Here is a 19,546-nt window from a genome sequence, read left to right as displayed (position 1 = left end):
TTTCCTGATACTAAGTTCAGCACATAGTAGGTTCTCGATAATGTTCTATAGCTTGTACAATAGGTACAGAAGCTTCCACAAAAGGTGAGCTGGAGTCAGAACCCAACTTGTCTGACCTCCAGTGCAGATTGGATACAGATTGTGAAAACTTGGAGGCCCACATTAAAAAGAACTAGATTTTATCCTGAAGAAGACAAGATAAGGTTGGTGGAAGCTCTGCTCCCTGGAGTGAACCTATCAGAGTAGTGTCTAATGCAAAGATTCACTTACTGTTGGTAAGCAAAATAGAGAGAGACTAGTGGTAGGCAAGAGATAATGATGTATCAGAATGTGAAGAGAGGGGCACCTGGGTGGCTCAGTCAGTTAAGCAGCCAACTCTTGATTTCAGCTCAGGTCATGATCTTGGAGTTCTGGAATTGAACCCCCCACATCATGCTTCATGCTCAGTGGGAGTCTGCTTGAGGATTCTCTCTCTCCCTCTCTCTTTGCCTCCCCTCGCTCTCTCTCACTCTCTCTCTCTCTCAAATAAATAAATCTTTTAAAAAACTAAAAAAGAATGTGTGAGAGAATATTAGTGCTTCCATGTATGTATATTTTTCACTTAAAAATAAAGAATTGGGATATAAGCAGGAATGACATAGTAAGAATCTCCAAAAATCCACTTCTTTATAAAAGCAACAAAAACACTGACAGAGAGTGTCAAAATCAACTATTTTAGAACTCTGGGCATTAACCAAAGGCTTGTAACACTCTGAGGAGTGTTTATTAAAAAAAAAAAAAAAAAGACACAGCAGAATCTTGGTAAAAGCAGCAAGTTTTGTGGCATTTTAATTTGCCATATACCCCTCACCCTCTCCTCAGTTCCACAGCAGCTTTGAAAATCAGCTCTTCATCACCAGCAGCCTATGAGCTTCCAAAGGGAGCCATGGGTGTGAAGCTCCCATCCTCTGGCAGTTCTCAGGGAACTGTCATAATTTGACCTGACAGTTTAGATGACTTTAAAAGACCTAGTGTAACTATGTTCGAAGAACTAAAGGAAATAATATCTAAAGAACTATTTTAGTATATGTGCTGCCGAAGCGAGCACAATATCTAAAGAACTAAAGAGAACAAAGAAACAATTTCTTCCTAAATAGAGAATATTAAAAAAATAGAATTTTTTAATTAAAAAGTTTCTATAAAATTTTTTTGTGAAGAAAAAGGAACCACACATAAATTCTAGAGTTGAAAAATGAAGTGTATGTTAGAGGAGCTTAGTTGCAGATTGGAGTGGGCAGAAAAACCAACAAACCTGAAGACAGATCAATTGAAATTATATAGCCTGAGGAACAGAAAGAAAAAAGAAGACAAATAAACAGAGCCTTGCAGACCTGTGAAACACCATCAAACACAGCAACATACACATAATGGGAATCCCAAAAAGAAGGGAGAGAAAAGTGTAGGAAGAATATTTAAAGAAATAATGACTGAGGGCACCTGGGTGGCTCAGTCGGTTAAGCATTAGACTTGGTTTCAGCTCATGTCATGATCTCAGGGTCATGAGATCGAGCCCTGCATCAGGCTCCATGCTCAGCTGGGAGTCTACTGATTTTCTCTCCCTCTTCCTCCCCCTCTGCCCTTCCCCCCGCTCATACTCTCTCTCTCTCTCCATCTCTCTCAAATAAATAAAATCTTTTTAAAAAATGACTGGAAACTTCCCAAATTTAATGGGAAATATGAATCTACACATCCAAGAAGCTCAACAAACTCCAACAAGGATAAAGAGATACCCGTACCAAAACACATCATAACCAAACTATCCAAAGACAAAGACAAAATAATCTTGAAAGCAGCAAGAGAAGCAAATCGTGAAATATAAGGCATCCTCCTTAAGATGAATAGCCAATTTCTTATCAGAAACTATGGAGTTCTGAGTGCACCATGACGACATATTCAAAGTGCTGGAAGAAAAGACTATCAACCAAGAACTCTGTGTCCAGCAAAACTATCCTTCAAAAATGAAGGAGAAATTAAGGCATTTTCAGATAAGCAAAAACGGAGAGAATTTATCACTAGCAGACCTTCCCTACAAGAAATGCTAACAGGAGCCCTCATGTAGAAATGAAGTTCCTGGAAAGTAACTGGAGTGTTGACAAAGAAATAAAAAGCACAACAATGGTAACTATATAGGTAAATTAAAAAGACTGTATAGATATATTTTCTTTTTCTAACTTTTTTTCCTCCAATCAAAAGTAAAAGGCAGCTGTCCAAAGCAATAATTATAAATGTGTGTTGATGGGTATGTAATTTTTAAAAATCTAATTTGTATGATGATAATAGCATAAGAGAGGGAGAAGGGAATGGAGCTATATAAGATAAAAATTTTAGTATACTATGAAATTAAATTCATATTAATCCAAACTAGATTGTTTGTAATACCCAGGAAAACCACTAATGAAATTACTTTCAAAATATAGTAAAAAAGGGGCTGCTTGGGTGGCTCAGTCAGTTAATGCGTCTGTTTTCAGCTCAGGTCATGATCCTGGGGTCCTGGGATCGAGTTCCGCATCAGGCTCCCTGCTCAGCCGGGAATCTGCTTGTCCCTCTCTCTCTGCCCTGCTCACACTCTCTCTCAGTCTCTCTTTCTCTCAAATAAATAAATAAAATCTTTAAAAAATATATAGTAAAAGAAACAACAAAGAGATTAAAATGTTACACTAGAAAATACCTATGTAACATAAAAGATGGCAGATATGGAGTAATGGAGGAACAAAATAGATATGACACATGTGGAAAACAAGTAGAAAAATGGCAGTAATAACTCCTTCCAGATATAGAATGGATTAAGCTTCCAATTAAGTATGGAGATAAACAGAATGGAGTGTCTTTTGTTTGTTTGCTTGTTTGCTTGTTTGTTTTTAAGTAGGCTCTACACTGGGTGTGGAGCCCAACACAGGGCTTGAACCCATGACCCTGAGATCAAGACCTGAGCTGAGGTCAAGAGTTGGATGCTTAACTGACTGAGCCACCCAAGCAACCCTGGAATTTTTTTTAAAATGACCCAACTATACACTATCTATCAGAGACTCTAGATTCAAGATACAAATAGTTTGAAAGTAGAAGGATGATAAAATATATTCTATACAAACAGTAACCCCTCCAAAAAAAAATAGCTAGAGTGGCTATAACAATACCAGACAAAATAGATCTTAAGAAAAAAACTTTTATGAGAGAGGAGTTAAGATGGCGGAGGAGTAGGAGACACCTTTTTCAGCCGGTCCCCCGAGTCGAGCTGGATAGGTACCAGACCAGCCTAAACAACCACGGAACCAGCCTGAGACGCAGGAAGACGCATCTAGATCTCTACAAATGAACATCTCCAGCGCTGAGTATTGAGGTACGAAGTGGGGAGCCGTGAAACTGCGCACAGATATCGGAAGATAAACGGAAGGGGGAGGGAGCCGCCGTGTTCGGGCGCCGGGAAGCGGTAGCCACCTGCACGGGGGAGCGGGCGGGGCTCGCGGACGGCACCCGCAAAACAGCAGACTGAGACCGTGAGCCGGGTGCGCGCGCCACCAGGCATCTCGCGGAACACCGGAATCCCGGTGCGCTCACTGGATCCAGACTGAGACCGGGAGCTTCCCCAGCGCGCGCGGGGCGGCTGGCGGCGTTAGAAACACAAAGGACAGAGACGCGCCGGCCCTGGAAGTGAGGGCTGGGACGCCGGGTGTGGGGCGCACATCCCGGGACGCTGCAGGGTTGAGCAGCACCAACAGAAACAGAGTTGAAGTGGCCAGAACATTAGTGGAGAACGGGCCGCAATCCCTCTGTTCTGTGACAGAGGCTGAAATTCGGCCGCGGCTGCTCTGACTCTCAGAAGAGGCACAGCAAACCGCCAGGGAAAGCCGCCAGAGAACAAAAGCCTGGAAATACCGGCTCAGAGAGCGCCCATCCCCATCCCCCCTCGCAGGGGACGCGGAGACTCTACCCAAACAGGGTTGCCTGAATATCGGCGCGGCAGGCCCCTCCCCCAGAACACAGAAGGCAGGCTGAAAAATCAAGAAGCCCACAACCCGGGCGCCTGGGTGGCGCAGTCATTGAGCGCCTGTCTTCGGCTTAGGGCGTGATCCCGGCGTTCCGGAAAGGAGTCCCTCATCGGGCTCCTCCGCTGGGAGCCTGCTTCTTCCTTTCCCACTCCCCTGCTTCTGTTCCCTCTCTCGCTGGTTGGCTGCCACATAAATAAATAAATAAAATCTTTAAAGAAGAAGCACACATCCCTAAGATCCCTATAAAACAAGGGGCACGGCCTGGGACCCAGTCAATAATTTGGGCTCTGGACAACCCCGCAACCTCTCCTCATCAGAATGACAAGAAGGAGAAGCCCCCCCCCCCAGCAAAGAAAAGACAGTGAGTCTGTGGCCTCTGCCACAGAAATAATGGATATGGATGTAACCAAAGTATCAGAAATGGAATTCAGAGTAACGATGGTCAAAATGATGAGTAGAATTGAAAAAACTATTAATGAAAAGGTTACTGAGAATATAGAATCCCTAAGGACAGAAATGAGAGCGAATCTGACAGAAATTAAAAATTCTTTTTTTTTTTTTTTTTTTTTTTTTTTTTTTTTTTAAAGATTTTATTTATTTATTTGACAGAGATAGAGACAGCCAGTGAGAGAGGGAACACAAGCAGGGGGAGTGGGAGAGGAAGAAGCAGGCTCATAATGGAGGAGCCTGATGTGGGACTCGATCCCATAACACCAGGATCACGCCCTGAGCCGAAGGCAGACGCTTAACCGCTGTGCCACCCAGGCGCCCCAGAAATTAAAAATTCTATGAGCCAAATGCAGGCAAAACTAGAGGCTCTGACGGCCAGGGTCACAGAAGCAGAGGAATGGGTTAGTGAATTGGAGGATGGGTTAATAGAAGAAAAAACCAAAATAGAAGCTGCTTTTAAAAAAATCCACGCCCACGAATGTAGGTTACGGGAGATTACTGACTCAATGAAACGATCCAATGTTAGAATCATCGGCATCCCCGAGGGGGTGGAGAAAAACAGAGGTCTAGAAGAGATATTTGAACAAATTATAGCTGAAAACTTCCCTAATCTAGCAAGGGAAACAAACATTCGTGTCCAAGAGGCAGAGAGGACCCCTCCCAAGCTCAACCATGACAAACCTACGCCACGTCACGTCATAGTGCAATTCGCAAATATTAGATCCAAGGATACAGTATTGAAAGTGGCCAGGGCAAAGAAATCTCTCACGTACCAAGGCAAAGGCATCAGAATTACGTCAGACCTGTCTACACAGACCTGGAATGAGAGAAAGGGTTGGGGGAGCATATTTAAAGCTCTTTCAGAGAAAAACATGCAGCCAAGGATCCTTTATCCAGCAAGGCTGTCGTTCAGAATTGATGGAGAAATAAAGACATTTCAGAATCGCCAGTCACTAAGCAATTTTGTAACCACGAAACCAGCCCTACAGGAGATATTACGGGGGGTTCTATAAAAGTAAAAGGCCCCAAGAGTGATACAGAACAGAAAGTCACAGCCAATACAAACAAAGACTTTACTGGCAACATGGCATCATTAAAATCATATCTCTCAGTACTCAGTCTTAATGTGAATGGCTTACATTCTCCCATAAAACGCCACAGGGTTGCAGATTGGATAAAAAGAAATGACCCATCCGTTTGCTGTCTACAAGAGACTCATTTCGAACCCAAAGATGCATTCAGACTGAGAGTAAGGGGATGGAGTACCATCTTTCACACAAGTGGACCTCAAAAGAAAGCTGGGGTAGCAATTCTCATATCAGATAAAATTTTAAACTACAGACTATAGTTAGAGACACAGAAGGGCACTATATTATTCTTAAAGGAAGTATTCAACAAGTGGATATGACAATTATAAATATATATGCCCCCAACAGGGGAGCAGCAAGATACACAAGCCAACTCTTAACCAGAATAAAGAGACATATAAATAAAAATACATTAATAGTAGGGGACCTCAACACTCCACTATCAGAAATAGAACACCCTGGCGAAAACTAAGCAAAGAATCAAAGGCTTTGAATGCCATACTCGACGAGTTGGACCTCATAGATATATATAGAACACTACACCCCAGAACCAAAGAATACTCATTCTATTCTAATGCCCATGGAACATTCTCAAGAATAGACCATGTTCTGGGACACAAAACAGGTCTCAGCCGATACCAAAAGATTGAAATTATCCCCTGCATATTCTCAGACCACAACGCTCTGAAATTGGAACTCAACCACAAGGAAAAATTTGGAAGAAACTCAAACACTTGGAGACTAAGAACCATCCTGCTCAGGAATGACTCGATAAACCAGGAAGTCAAAAATCAAATTAAACAATTTATGGAGACCAATGAGAATGAAAATACAACAGTCCAAAACCTATGGGATACTGCAAAGGCAGTCCTAAGGGGGAAATACATAGCCATCCAAGCCTCACTCAAAAGAATAGAAAAATCTAAAATGCAGTTTTTATATTCTCACCTCAAGAAGCTGGAACAGCAACAGAGGGACAGGCCTAATCCACTCACGAGGAAGCAGTTGACCAAAATTAGAGCTGAGATCAATCAAGCAGAAACCAGAATTACAATAGAGCAGATCAACAGGACTAGAAGCTGGTTCTTGGAGAGAATCAATAAAATTGACAGACCACTGGCAACACTTATCCAAAAGAAAAGAGAAAGGACCCAGATTATTAAAATTATGAATGAAAAAGGAGAGGTCACGACAAACACCATTGAAATTGGAAGGATTATTAGAAATTTTTATCAACAGCTATATGCCAATAAACTAAGCAATCTGGAAGAGATGGAATCCTTCCTGGAAACCTATAAACTACCAAGATTGAAACCGGAAGAAATTGATTTCTTAAACAGGCCAATTAATTATGAAGAAATTGAGTCAGTGATAAACAACCTTCCAAATAACAAAACTCCAGGCCCGGATGGTTTTCCTGGGGAATTCTACCAAACATTCAAAGAAGAAATAATACCTATTCTCCTAAAGCTATTTCAAAAAATAGAAACAGAAGGAAAGCTACCAAACTCATTCTATGAGGCCAATATTACCTTGATCCCCAAACCAGGCAAAGACCCCCTCAAAAAGGAGAATTACAGACCGATCTCCCTAATGAATATGGACACCAAAATCCTCAACAAGATACTTGCTAATAGAATCCAACAGTACATTAAAAGGATTATCCATCACAATCAAGTGGGATTCATACCTGGGATGCAAGCGTGGTTCAATATTTGCAAATCAATCAGCGTGATACATCATATCAACAAGAAAAGACTCAGGAACCATATGATCCTCTCAATCGATGCCGAAAAAGCATTTGACAAAATACAGCATCCTTTCCTGATTAAAACCCTTCAGAGTGTAGGAATAGAAGGTACATTTCTCAATCTCATAAAAGCCATCTATGAAAAGCCTACTGCAAATATTATTCTCAATGGAGAAAAGCTGGAAGCCTTTCCCTTAAGATCAGGAACTCGACAAGGATGCCCACTCTCGCCACTATTATTCAACATAGTACTAGAAGTCCTTGCAACAGCAATCAGACGACAAAAAGGGATCAAAGGTATTCAAATCGGCAAAGAAGAAGTCAAAATGTCTCTCTTTGCAGATGACATGATACTCTATATGGAAAACCCAAAAGAAGCCACTCCCAAACTATTAGAAGTTATAGAGCAATTCAGTAACGTGGCGGGATACAAAATCAATGCTCAGAAATCAGTTGCATTTCTATACATGAATAACGAGACCGAAGAAAGAGAAATTAGAGAATCCATCCCATTTACAATAGCACCAAAAACCATACGTTACCTTGGAATTAACTTAACCAGAGACGTAAAGGACCTATATTCTAGAAACTATAAATCACTCTTGAAAGACATTGAGGAAGACATAAAAAGATGGAAAGATATTCCATGCTCATGGATCGGAAGCATTAACATAGTTAAAATGTCCATGCTACCCAGAGTAATCTACACTTTCAATGCTATCCCGATCAAAATACCGAGGACATTTTTCAACAACTGGAACAAATAGTCCTTAAATTTGTATGGAAACAGAAAAGGCCCCGAATCTCCAAGGAACTGTTGAAAAGGAAAAACAAAGCTGGGGGCATCACAATGCCGGATTTCGAGCTGTACTACAAAGCTGTGATCACAAAGACAGCATGGTACTGGCACAAAAACAGACACATAGACCAATGGAACAGAATAGAGAGCCCAGAAATGGACCCTTGGCTCTTTAGGCAACTAATATTTGATAAAGCAGGAAAAAACATCCGGTGGGAAAAAGACAGTCTCTTCAATAAATGGTGCTGGGAAAATTGGACAGCTACATGCAAAAGAATGAAACTTGACCACTATCTCACACCATACACAAAAATAAACTCCAAATGGATGAAAGACCTCGATGTGAGAGAGGAATCCATCAAAATTCTAGAGGAGAACATAGGCAGCAACCTCTACGACATCGGCCAAAGCAACCTTTTTCATGACACATCCCCAAAGGCAAGAGAAACAAAAGATAAAATGAATTTATGGGACTTCATCAAGATTAAAAGTTTCTGCACAGCCAAGGAAACAGTCAGAAAAACTAAGAGGCAGCCCACGGAATGGGAGAATATATTTGCAAATGACACTACAGATAAAGGACTGGTATCCAAGATCTACAAAGAACTTCTCAAACTCAATACACGAGAAACAAATAAACAAATAAAAAAATGGGCAGAAGATATGAACAGACACTTTTCCAATGAAGACATACAAATGGCTAACAGACACATGAAAAAAATGTTCAAAATCATTAGCCATCAAGGAAATTCAAGTCAAAACCACACTGAGATACCACCTTACGCTAGTTAGAATGGCAAAAATAGACAAGGCAAGAAACAACAATTGTTGGAGAGGATGTGGAGAAAGGGGATCCCTCCTACATTGTTGGTGGGAATGCAAGTTGGTACAGCCACTCTGGAAAACAGTGTGGAGGTCCCTTAAAAAGTTAAAAATTGAGCTACCCTATGATCCAGCCATTGCACTACTGGGTGTTTACCCCAAAGATACAGACGTAGTGAAGAGAAGGGCCATATGCACCCCAATGTTCATAGCAGCAATGTCCACAATAACTAAATCGTGGAAGGAGCCGAGATGCCCTTCAACAGATGACTGGATTAAGAAGATGTGGTCCATATATACAATGGAATATTACTCAGCTATCAGAAAGAACGAGTTCTCAACATTTGCTACAACATGGACGGCACTGGAGGAGATAATGCTAAGTGAAATAAGTCAAGCAGAGAAAGACAACTATCATATGATTTCTCTCATCTATGGAACATAAGAACTAGGATGATCAGTAGGGGAAGAAAGGGATAAAGAAAGGGGGGGTAATCAGAAGGGGATTGAAACATGAGAGACTATGGACTATGAGAAACAAACTGAGGGCCTCAGAGGGGAGGGGGGTAGGGGAATGGGATAGATTGGTGATGGGTAGTAAGGAGGGCACGTATTGCCTGGTGCACTGGGTGTTATACACAACTAATGAATCATCGAGCCTTACATCGGAAACCGGGGATGTACTGTATGGTGACTAACATAATATAATAAAAAATCATTAAAAAAAAAAAAGGAAAAAAAAACTTTTATGAGAGGATACTATGTAATGATAAAAAGGTCAATTCATCAAGAAAATACAAGAATTATAAACATATATACAACTAACAACAGAACCCAAAGTACACGAAGCAAAAACTGACAGAATTGAAGTGAGAAATAGACAATTTAGAAATAATAGTTGGTGTCTTCAATACCCCATGTTCACTTTCGTATAGAACAGTTGGACCAGGGATCAGCACCGAAACCAAAGACGTAAGACTGTAAGTCAACTAGACCTAGCAGACATCTATAGAAGATTCCACTTAATAACAACAGAATATACATTCTCAAGTACACATGAAACATTCACCAGGATAGACCAAATAGCAGGCCATAAAACAAGTTACAATGAATTTAAAAGGAATGAAATCATACAAAGTATGTTCTCTGACCACAGTAGCATGAAATTATACGTTAATAACAAAAGGAAATTTTAGGAATTCACAAATAGATGGAATAACCAAAGAATCAAAGAAGAAACAGGGATATTAGAACATATTTTGAGATGAATGAAAATGGAGACAACATATCAAAACTTGGGAGACACTGTAAAGCAATGCTTAGAGGGGCGCCTGGGTGGCTCAGTCGTTGAGCATCTGCCTTCGGCTCAGGGCGTGATCCCAGACTCCTGGGACCGAGCCCCTCATTGGGCTCCCTGCTCTGCTGGGAGCCTGCTTCTCCCTCTCCCGCTCCCCCTGCTTGTGTTCCCTCTCTCGCTGGCTGGCTCTCTCGCTGTCAAATAAAGAAATAAATAAATAAATAAATAAATAAATAAAATCTTTTTAAAAATAAAAAAAAAGCAATGCTAGGAGAAATTTGTAGCTATAAACATACCTATATTAAACATAGAAGAAAGATTTCAAATCAGTAACCAAACCCTACACCCTAAGAAACTGAAGAACAAATTAAACTCAAAGATAACAGAATGAAGGAAATAATATAGATCAGAGGGGACATAAATAGAGAATGGAAAAACAATATAATTATGAAACCAAACATTGTTTTTTTGAAAAGATGGACAAAATTGACAAATCTTTAGCTAGACTGACCAAGTAAAAAAACAGACAAAACTCAAATTACAAAAAAAAAGGAATATAAAAGAACACTACAAACAGTTATGGGTCAACAAGTTAGTTAACCTAGATAAGATGGACAAATTCCTAGAAAGACAAACTACCAAAACTGACTCAACAAGAAATTGAAACTCTGAGTAGATTTATAATAAGCAAAGAAACTGAGTAATCAAGAGTCGTCCTACAAAGAAAAGCCCAGGCTCAGGTGGCTTTGCGGGTGAATTCTACCATCCACAAAAGAACACTGGTTCTTCACAAAGAACACCAGTTCTTCCCGCCCAAAAAATATGGGAGAAGGGAATACTTCCCAGCCCATTCTACGAAATCAATATTGCCTTGATGTCAAAACCAAAGTCATTATAAGAAAAGAAAGCTACAGGGGCGCGTGGGTGGCTCAGTCATTGGGCGTCTGCCTTCGGTTCAGGGTGTGATCCCGGCATTCTGGGATTGAGCCCCACATCAGGCTACTCCTCTGGAAGCCTGCTTCTTCCTCTCTCACTACCCCTGCTTGTGTTCCTTCTCTCGCTGGCTGTCTCTCTCTCTCTGTCAAATAAATAAATAAAATCTTAAAAAAAGAAAAGAAAAGAAAGCTACAAAACAATATCCCGTATGAATATAGACACAAAATACCTTAGTGAAATATTACAAACTGAGTCTAATAATGTAAATACAGGTCAAAACTACAATGAGATATCACATCACACCTGTTAGAATGGGTAAAACCAACAACACAAGAAATAACAGATGTTGGCGAGGATGTGGAAAAAGAGGAACCCTCTTGTGCTGTTCGGGAATGCAAACTGGCGCAGCCAATCTAGAAAGGAGAGTGGAGGTTCTTCAGAAAGCTAAAAATAGAGCTATCCTATGATCCAGCAATTGTACTACTAGGTATTTACCCAAAGAATACAAAAATACTAATTCAAAGAGATACATGCACCCTGATGTTTATAGCAGCATTACTACAATAGTCAATTTATGGAAAGAGCCCAACTGTCCATCAACTGATGAATGGAAAAAGAAAATGTGGCATGCGCACACACACCACAAACACACAGTGGAATATTACTCAGCCATAAGAAATAATGAAATTTTGCCATTTACAATGACATGGATGGACCTAAAGAGTATAATGCTAAGCAAAATAACTCAGAGAAAGATAAATACCATGGTTTCACTCATGTGGAAATTAAGAAACAAAACAAATGAGCCAAAGGGAAAAAGAGAAAGAGAGAGTCAAACCAAGAAACAGACTATAGAGAACTAACTGATGGTTACCAGAGGGGGAGGAAGAAAGGGAGAGGGAAGTGGGTGATGGGGATTAAGGAGTGCACTTGCTGTGATGAGCACAGGGTGACGTATGGAAGTGTTGAATCACTGTATTACACACCTGAGACTAATATTACACTGTCTGTTAACTAACTGGAATTTAAATAAAAACTTTTAAAAAATGGTACAGGCTCTTTGAAAAGCAAATTGGTAATTCCTTATAAATTAAACATAGAATTACCATGTAACCCAGCAGTTCTGCTCCATAGTATATACTGAAGAGAACTGAAAACATATGTCCACACAAAAACCTGCACATGAATGTTTATAGCAGCATTATTCATAATAGTGAAAAACTTGAAACAACGCAAGTATCCATTAACTGATGAATGTAGAAACAAAACGTTTATGTCCATATAATGGAATATTATCTATATGTAAAAATGTATGTACTGATACATGCTACAAAATAGATGAACCTTGCGAATATGATAGTAAATAGAAAGAAGCCAGGCACAAAAGGTCACATATTGCATAATTCCATTTTTGTGAAATGTTTTTAATAGGTAAATCTGCAGAGTCAGGACAGTAAATTAGTCAGTGCTAGGATCTGGATAGAGTGGAATGAGGAGTGACTCCTAATGGGTATGGCATTTCTTTTTGGTGTGATACCAATGTCTTAAAATTAGATAGTGGTGATCACACAGCTTTGTGAATGTGCTAAAAAAAAAAAAAAAAAACGCAATGAATTGTACATTTTAAAGGGGTGAATTGTATGTTATATGGATTTATAAATGATTTGGAAGCTTTCAAAATAATTAAGCTTTTAGTACATGATAATTTAAAATCTATACTGTGCGTGTGTGTGTGTTTTAATAATTTTTCACTAATGGGCTGCTCAGGCAACTCTCTAGACAACTGTAGACATGAGATATGTACATCACCCATAATAAATACTTTCCAAAGTTGTATCTAATTGCATCTAGGACAGAGATTTACCAGAGCATTATCACTGTCTCTGTTCCTAATGGCTTAAAATGAAGATGATAATGAATGGATGTCTCTAAAAGAAGTATTGACAAAAACAAAATCCGGAAAGCCACTCGGTGGTGACAGTGACTAGCAAAAATGCAAAGGTGAGGTTCTAGGAGAACAAAAAGTCAGAACAAGCCTATTATTTAGTTTCTCAACCATAAAAATGCCCGAGCTTATTATAAAGCATTCCTTTGGCTCTGGACCCTTTGCCTGTCTTTGCCTATTCAGGGGAAAAATTGGATTTTAACACAAGAAGTAATTTCAATGTTAAGCCCTTTTATGAAAAGATTTCCAAGCACCCTGGGAACAAGTCAGAATCAGGCATCTCAGTGGGAAAAATGTTCATACTCTAAACATAAAGAACGGAAGAATTACATAATGCCTCTTTCCGAGGTACGATGTTATATTGTTGGTTTTGTTTTTGTAAATGTGTAGTGGGTTTTAAATATATGAAATAACTAATCTCTAATTGGATAGAGAACTGTGGTTCTCTACTATTTCAGTTCTTTAGAAATAACAAAACTTCTGCTATGAATATGTTGAAATTCCTGAAAAGAAAACTAGCAGCTATTAGTGGACTGCAATTATCATACGCACCAATCCTTAGGGATTTAGTGTTCAATTGAAAGCATTTCTTTCTCATTTCTATAATTTTTGTGAATCGTGGCACTTCAGCAGCCAATTGAGTGTAATTGAACACAAGGTCTAGAGGTTTTCTGTCAGGATGTAGTAATGTACCTATACGAAGTGCTACAACTTTTTCAGTAACAAAAGCCTGTAACAACTCTCAGCCTTTTCATTAAGCTTCCTTGTAAATATCAAGAGTCTGTTGTATTGAATTCCCATCTTTTTTTGTTTAAGATTTTATTTATTTATTTGACAGAGAGCACAAGCAGGCAGAGCAGCAGGTGAGGGGGAAGGAGAAGTAGACTCCCCACTGAGCAGGGAGCCTGATGCCGGACTGGATCCCAGGACCCTGGGATCATGACCTGAGCTGAAGGCAGACGCTTAACTGACTGAGCCACCCAGGCACCCCTTGAATTCCCATCTTTTGAGGTACATACGCACCAGTGTTCCTAAAGATATGTCCTAGGGGCCCAGTATACACCTCCAGATTCTCAGATACCACTAGGACATACAATTTGGAAACCTCTCGGTGCTTTTCCAGTAATGGCTTTTTATCACTGCTTCTGCATGCTCCTGACATTCTCATACTTTCTCAGAAGGCACTTGTTTGCTCAGTATATCCTCACAGCTCAAGTTAACATCTCCAACTTTGTATCTGTCCCCTGTTGAGCCACTTCTTCACGGAATACAGTACTGGCTGAAACAGCTTCTCAGTTTGCTTTTTCTTCTTTTCTGGTGGAATCATTCACATCTTGGGTGGGTACCCCCATGCACTTGACAGGCTATGCTTTAATCCAAAATGTCCACTTTCTGGCTAGGACCCTGGTCTTTCCTTTTGGGTTCTGTTATTGGTACTAACTTTTAGCTTTCTTCTTCTGTGAGGGGCATTTTTCACAAAGAAACAAAGTTTTTTTTATCACTTCATTGGAGTTATTTCAAAGGCCAGGATGGATGGGAAGGAGGTATGGATGATGGGCTGTGAAGCTATCCAGCCAATTGATATGTTGTCGATATTCTCCAGCCTTGCTAGGGAATAGCACAAATCCCTGCCTTAGAAAATTACATATTATTACATGTCTTCAACCTTCAGGCTGCTAAGCTAGTTAGCATCACTGATCTTTTTTGGAAATTATTTTAAAGTAATTTCAGACTTGGGGCTCCTGGATGGCTCAGTCAGTTAAGTGTCTGGCTCTTGATTTCTGTTCAGGTCATGATCTCAGGGTCATGGCATCCAACCCTGCATTGGGCTCTGCACTCAGCAGGGCATCTGCTTAAGATTCTCTCCCTCTGCCCTCTGCCCCTCCCACCCCGGCACTCATGCTTGCTCTCACTCACTTTCTCAAATAAGTAAATACATCTTTAAAATAATAATAATAATAATTTCTGACTGATAGAAGGGATTCTAGAACTGTCATACACACTTCATCCTGATTTCCCAAATTTTAATCTTTTACCTTCTTTGCTTTATCGTTCTTTTTAATAGATAAATACATAGACAGATAGGTGGGTTTTTCCCCTATGACCCATTTGGGAATAGGTCACAGCCATAATGCCCATTTACCCGTAAATACTTGAGTGTGTGTTTCTGGAAAAAGCAAGACATTTTAAAAAGCAGCTATAGTTCAATAATCAAAATTAATAAAATTAACATTGATATAATACTATTATCTGGTTTGTAGACCTTATTGAAATTTTGCCAATTGCTTACTAATGTCCTTCATAACAAAAGGGAGGAAATGTTTCTTTCTCGCGCAGGAGACATTCGGCAGTCATGTGTTGCAATGTGGTTGTCATGTGTCATTATTTTCCTTTAATAATAATTCCTCGATCTTTTTTTTTTTTTTTTTTTTGGAGGGTGGGGGTACTTTCGTGATCTTGATATATTTGAAGAGTACAGACTGGTTATTTTGTAAAAATAGCCTTCAGTTTGGTTTTATCTACTGTTTCCTCATGATGAGATGCAGGCATTTGGAGCAGGAAGATCCCAGAAGCCATAGGCTCTTCGTGCTCCGTATCAGGAAGAACGGGGTCTTGATTTGCCACATTACTTGTTGTGCCTTTGATCATTTAGTGAGGGTGCTATCTGCCAGGTTCCTGCCCCATAGAATAACGATTTTTCCTTTTGTAATGATAAATACTTCATGGAAAACCCTTCGAGTCTATATAAATGTCCTGCTTTTCATCAAACATTCACCCAGTGGTTTTAGCATACGTTAATGATTCTCACCTGAATCAATTATTGCAACTATGATTCAGGTATTACTACTATGATAGTTGCCAGATGCTGATTTTTTTCATCTCATCATTTCTTCTGTATTTATTACTTTCTTCTCAATTTCTTAGTTGGAATTCTACTGTAAGGAAGGTTTCCCCTTTTCTTCCCCATTTGTGGATTTATCTATGTATTTGTATTGGTACGGACATATGGATTCTTATTTTATTCAGTGTGTATAATTTCAATTCCTAGTTGCACAGGTTTGGCCAGTGAGCACCTTAAAAGTTGGCTCCTATGTGCTTTTGATATGTTCCCATCAGCCTTTTTTTCTTGGTGGCACAAGCCGAGTTCCACACTCATCCTGTATATGTCCAGAACTAGCCCTAGAATCAACGGTTTCTCCAAGGAACCTAGATTCTTCTAGTGGAAAATGACATTTAGGAACCAACATCTAGGTGTTAGATGTGATCATGGCTTCTGGGATGTCATTGCGTTAAGACCCATCGTGTACACATTACCTGTCTATCACCCATCGATAAATCTATTTGTCCATCTGTCTGTCTTTGTATTAATGCTTCCAATTCCAGTCCCACACCACAGAGTTCCTTCTAGCCGTCTCTCTCTTTTTATAACCCTTTGTCTCACAGTGAGAAACCTGGCTCAGGCTTTGTATTGTGTTGTAGATACAATATATGCATTTCTTTCCTCAATCCTAGAATATACAGAAAATAGGTTTAGAATCGCTAACCCATACCACTATGAAAAATAAATCTACTCACTAGAATTCAGTATTTGTTTACAGTTCTTTTGTCTTTAGCCTAAGGGTATATACTCAAAAGTCAGTGTTCAAAATTTACTTGGATTATGTTATTAATTTGAAATATAGTTGGGTTCATTTCCTTCAGTTTGTATTCCATTTTAGAGGGTTTTTTTTCTATATCTTTCTTGATTTTTCTTTGAGTGTGTGCAATATACTTCCAATACTCGGAACCGTAAAAATGGCATACTTAGCTAAGTGTCACTTCTCTTACTTTTTGTCAGTTTCCTCCACACTCATCTTTTCTATCCTGTTCCCTCACATCCACTATTGGTAGCCAATTTTGTCAGTTTCTAGATTATTCTTGCAATGTTTTCTTTTTGTAGAAATGAGCAGATATATGTATATGTTCTTATTTCTTGCATACCAGTTCATAGAGCTCTTCGTTCCTTTATGTTTGCAGTCTTCCATGTATAGATTTGCCACACTCAGTTCACTCGTTCGCCTCTGTATGGGTGTTTTGATTATTTTCAGTATTTTTTGATTACAGTTATACAGTGAATAACCTTGTGCATATATATTATTTGTTGAAAGTGTTTATTTAGGGTAAATTTCTAGGGCAGGATTGCTACTGCTAAGTGAAATAAGTCAGTCAGAGAAAAACAAATACCATAGGATTTCACTCGTCTGTGGAATTTAAGAAACAAAACAAACAAGCAAAGGGAAAAGAGAGGCAAACCAAGAAACAGACTCTTAACTGCAGAGAACAAACTGATGGTTCCCAGAGGGGAGGTGGGTGGGGGATGGGGTAAATCGGTAAAAGGGATACAGGAGTGCACTTTATCATGATGAAAAAATAAAATAATTTTTAAAATATACTTTTTGTTAGATATTTGTTAGATATAAAATAAAATAATTTTTAAAATATACTTTTTGTTAGATATCTGTTAGATATTTGTTAGATATAAACTCCCCCCCAAAAAAAATTTGTACCAGTTTGGTTTCTCACCACCAGTGTACGAGAGAGCCTTCTTCAACCCAGTCTCACTGATAGAATGTGTTATATTTTTGCTGTTATCATAGGTAAGAAATGGTTTCTCAGTGTAGTTTTGCATTTCTATTATGAGTGAGGAAGAATATCTTTCAGATATCTTTTCATGTATGTGAATTGTCCATTTATGTCTTTTGCCCATTCTTTCTATCAAGATTTTGAGACTTCTTTATAGGTTTGGACTCTAAGCTCTTTATCTGTGACATGCACTGCAAATACTTTCTCCGACTTTGTCATTTGTCCTCCCCCCCTTTTTTTTTTTGGCTTGTGGTGTTTTGTCATGTGGTTTTTTAAAATCTAAGCAAAGTTATTGATATTTTTCTTTTATTGCCTATAGATAAAGCCTTCCTTACACTCGGGTTGTGTAAGAATTCACTCTGTTTTCTCTTCTAACACGTGTCATTTCGTATGCTTGCATTTCTCTCTCTGGTCCATTTGGAGTTTATTCTTGTGATTGGTATGAGGTATGCATGTAATTTTTCTTTTTCAAATAGCTATGCAATGATACTAGCACCTTTTATTTAAAGGCCCTAGGCCTTTTTTTTTTAAGATATCATTTTTCTTTTATTAACTTTTTACATTGGTTTTCAACCCTAGAACATCAGAATCATGGGAACTGTTTAAAACACATATAGCCAGGGCCCCCCTCCTGGTGACTCTGATGAGGGAGATCTGGGAAGAACTTCCCTAATTCTATAGATTTTATTTTATTTTATCTTGCTTACTTCTTTTGTTATGATATGTTAGTCACCATACAGTACATCCTTAGTTGTTGATGTAGTGTTCCATGACTCAGTGTTTGTGTATAGCACCCAGTGCTCATCACAATACGTGCCCTCCTTAATACCCATCACCATGTTAACCCGTCCCTCAACCCCCTTCCCCTCTGAGACCCTTAGTTTGTTTCCCGGAGTTCATAGTCTCTCATGGTTCATCTCCCCCTCTGATTTCCCCCCCTTCATTTTCCCCTTCCTTCTCCTGATGTCCTCCCTGCTATTCCTTATGTGCCACATATATGTGAAGCCCTAGGCCTTTATGCAAAAGTTGTGGTCATTTGAGGGGCGCCTGGGTGGCACAGTGGTTAAGCATCTGCCTTCGGCTCAGGGCGTGATCCGGCGTTGTGGGATCGAGCCCCACATCAGGCTCCTCTGCTATGAGCCTGCTTCTTCCTCTCCCACTCCCCCTGCTTGTGTCCCCTCTCTCGCTGGCTGTCTCTCTCTCTGTCAAATAAATAAACAAAATCTTAAAAAAAAAAAAAAGTTGTGGTCATTTGAGATGCCACTTTTATCATATGCAAAATTTTTGTATGAGCTTGGGTCTCTTTCTTGACTTTCTATTCAGTGATTTAGTTGTCTGTTTGGGTGCTGGGGCAGCACTGTCCATAGGGCTACTGCCTCTCCTCAGTGCTTTTCTTTTCCAGTTTTTTTTCATAGTCATTCTTGGATGTTTATTTGTCCACATGAACTGTAATGTCAAGTTCTCTAACTTCATAAAAACACGTTGGTATTTCTACTGAGATTATATTAAATTTATAAATTAACATGGAGAGAGTCGGCATCTTTTTGATGTTGAATTGTTCTATTCCAGAACGAGGGATGTCATTTCATTTGTTCAAGTCTATTCTTGTGTCTTTTGATAGCATTTTAATTTTTTCTTCATAAAAATTGCACACATCTATTGATAAGTTTATTGTTTATCTTTGTGTTTATCTTTTTTGCTGCCATCGTAAGCAATGTGTTGTCTGATTTTATCCTCTAAATGTTTGTTGTTTGTGTGTATGAAGGCTATTGATTTCTATATGTTAATTTATATCCTGTTTTCATGTTTAA

The 19,546-nt window shown here is 39.3% G+C and overlaps 1 protein-coding gene across 6 annotated transcripts in view; it reads left to right on the top strand.

Moving 5' to 3' along the window:
* Nucleotides 1-19,546, top strand: part of PLD1 (phospholipase D1) — a 227,981-nt gene that overhangs the window by 182,953 nt on the left and 25,482 nt on the right. The window lies entirely within an intron of this gene.

This window comes from Ursus arctos, unplaced genomic scaffold (genome assembly GCF_023065955.2).
Source record: "Ursus arctos isolate Adak ecotype North America unplaced genomic scaffold, UrsArc2.0 scaffold_4, whole genome shotgun sequence".
In the NCBI taxonomy this organism is placed as follows: Eukaryota; Metazoa; Chordata; class Mammalia; order Carnivora; family Ursidae; genus Ursus; species Ursus arctos.
The sequence above is the reverse complement of the archived record's forward strand: the minus strand, read 5'-3'. Positions and strand labels throughout refer to the sequence as shown.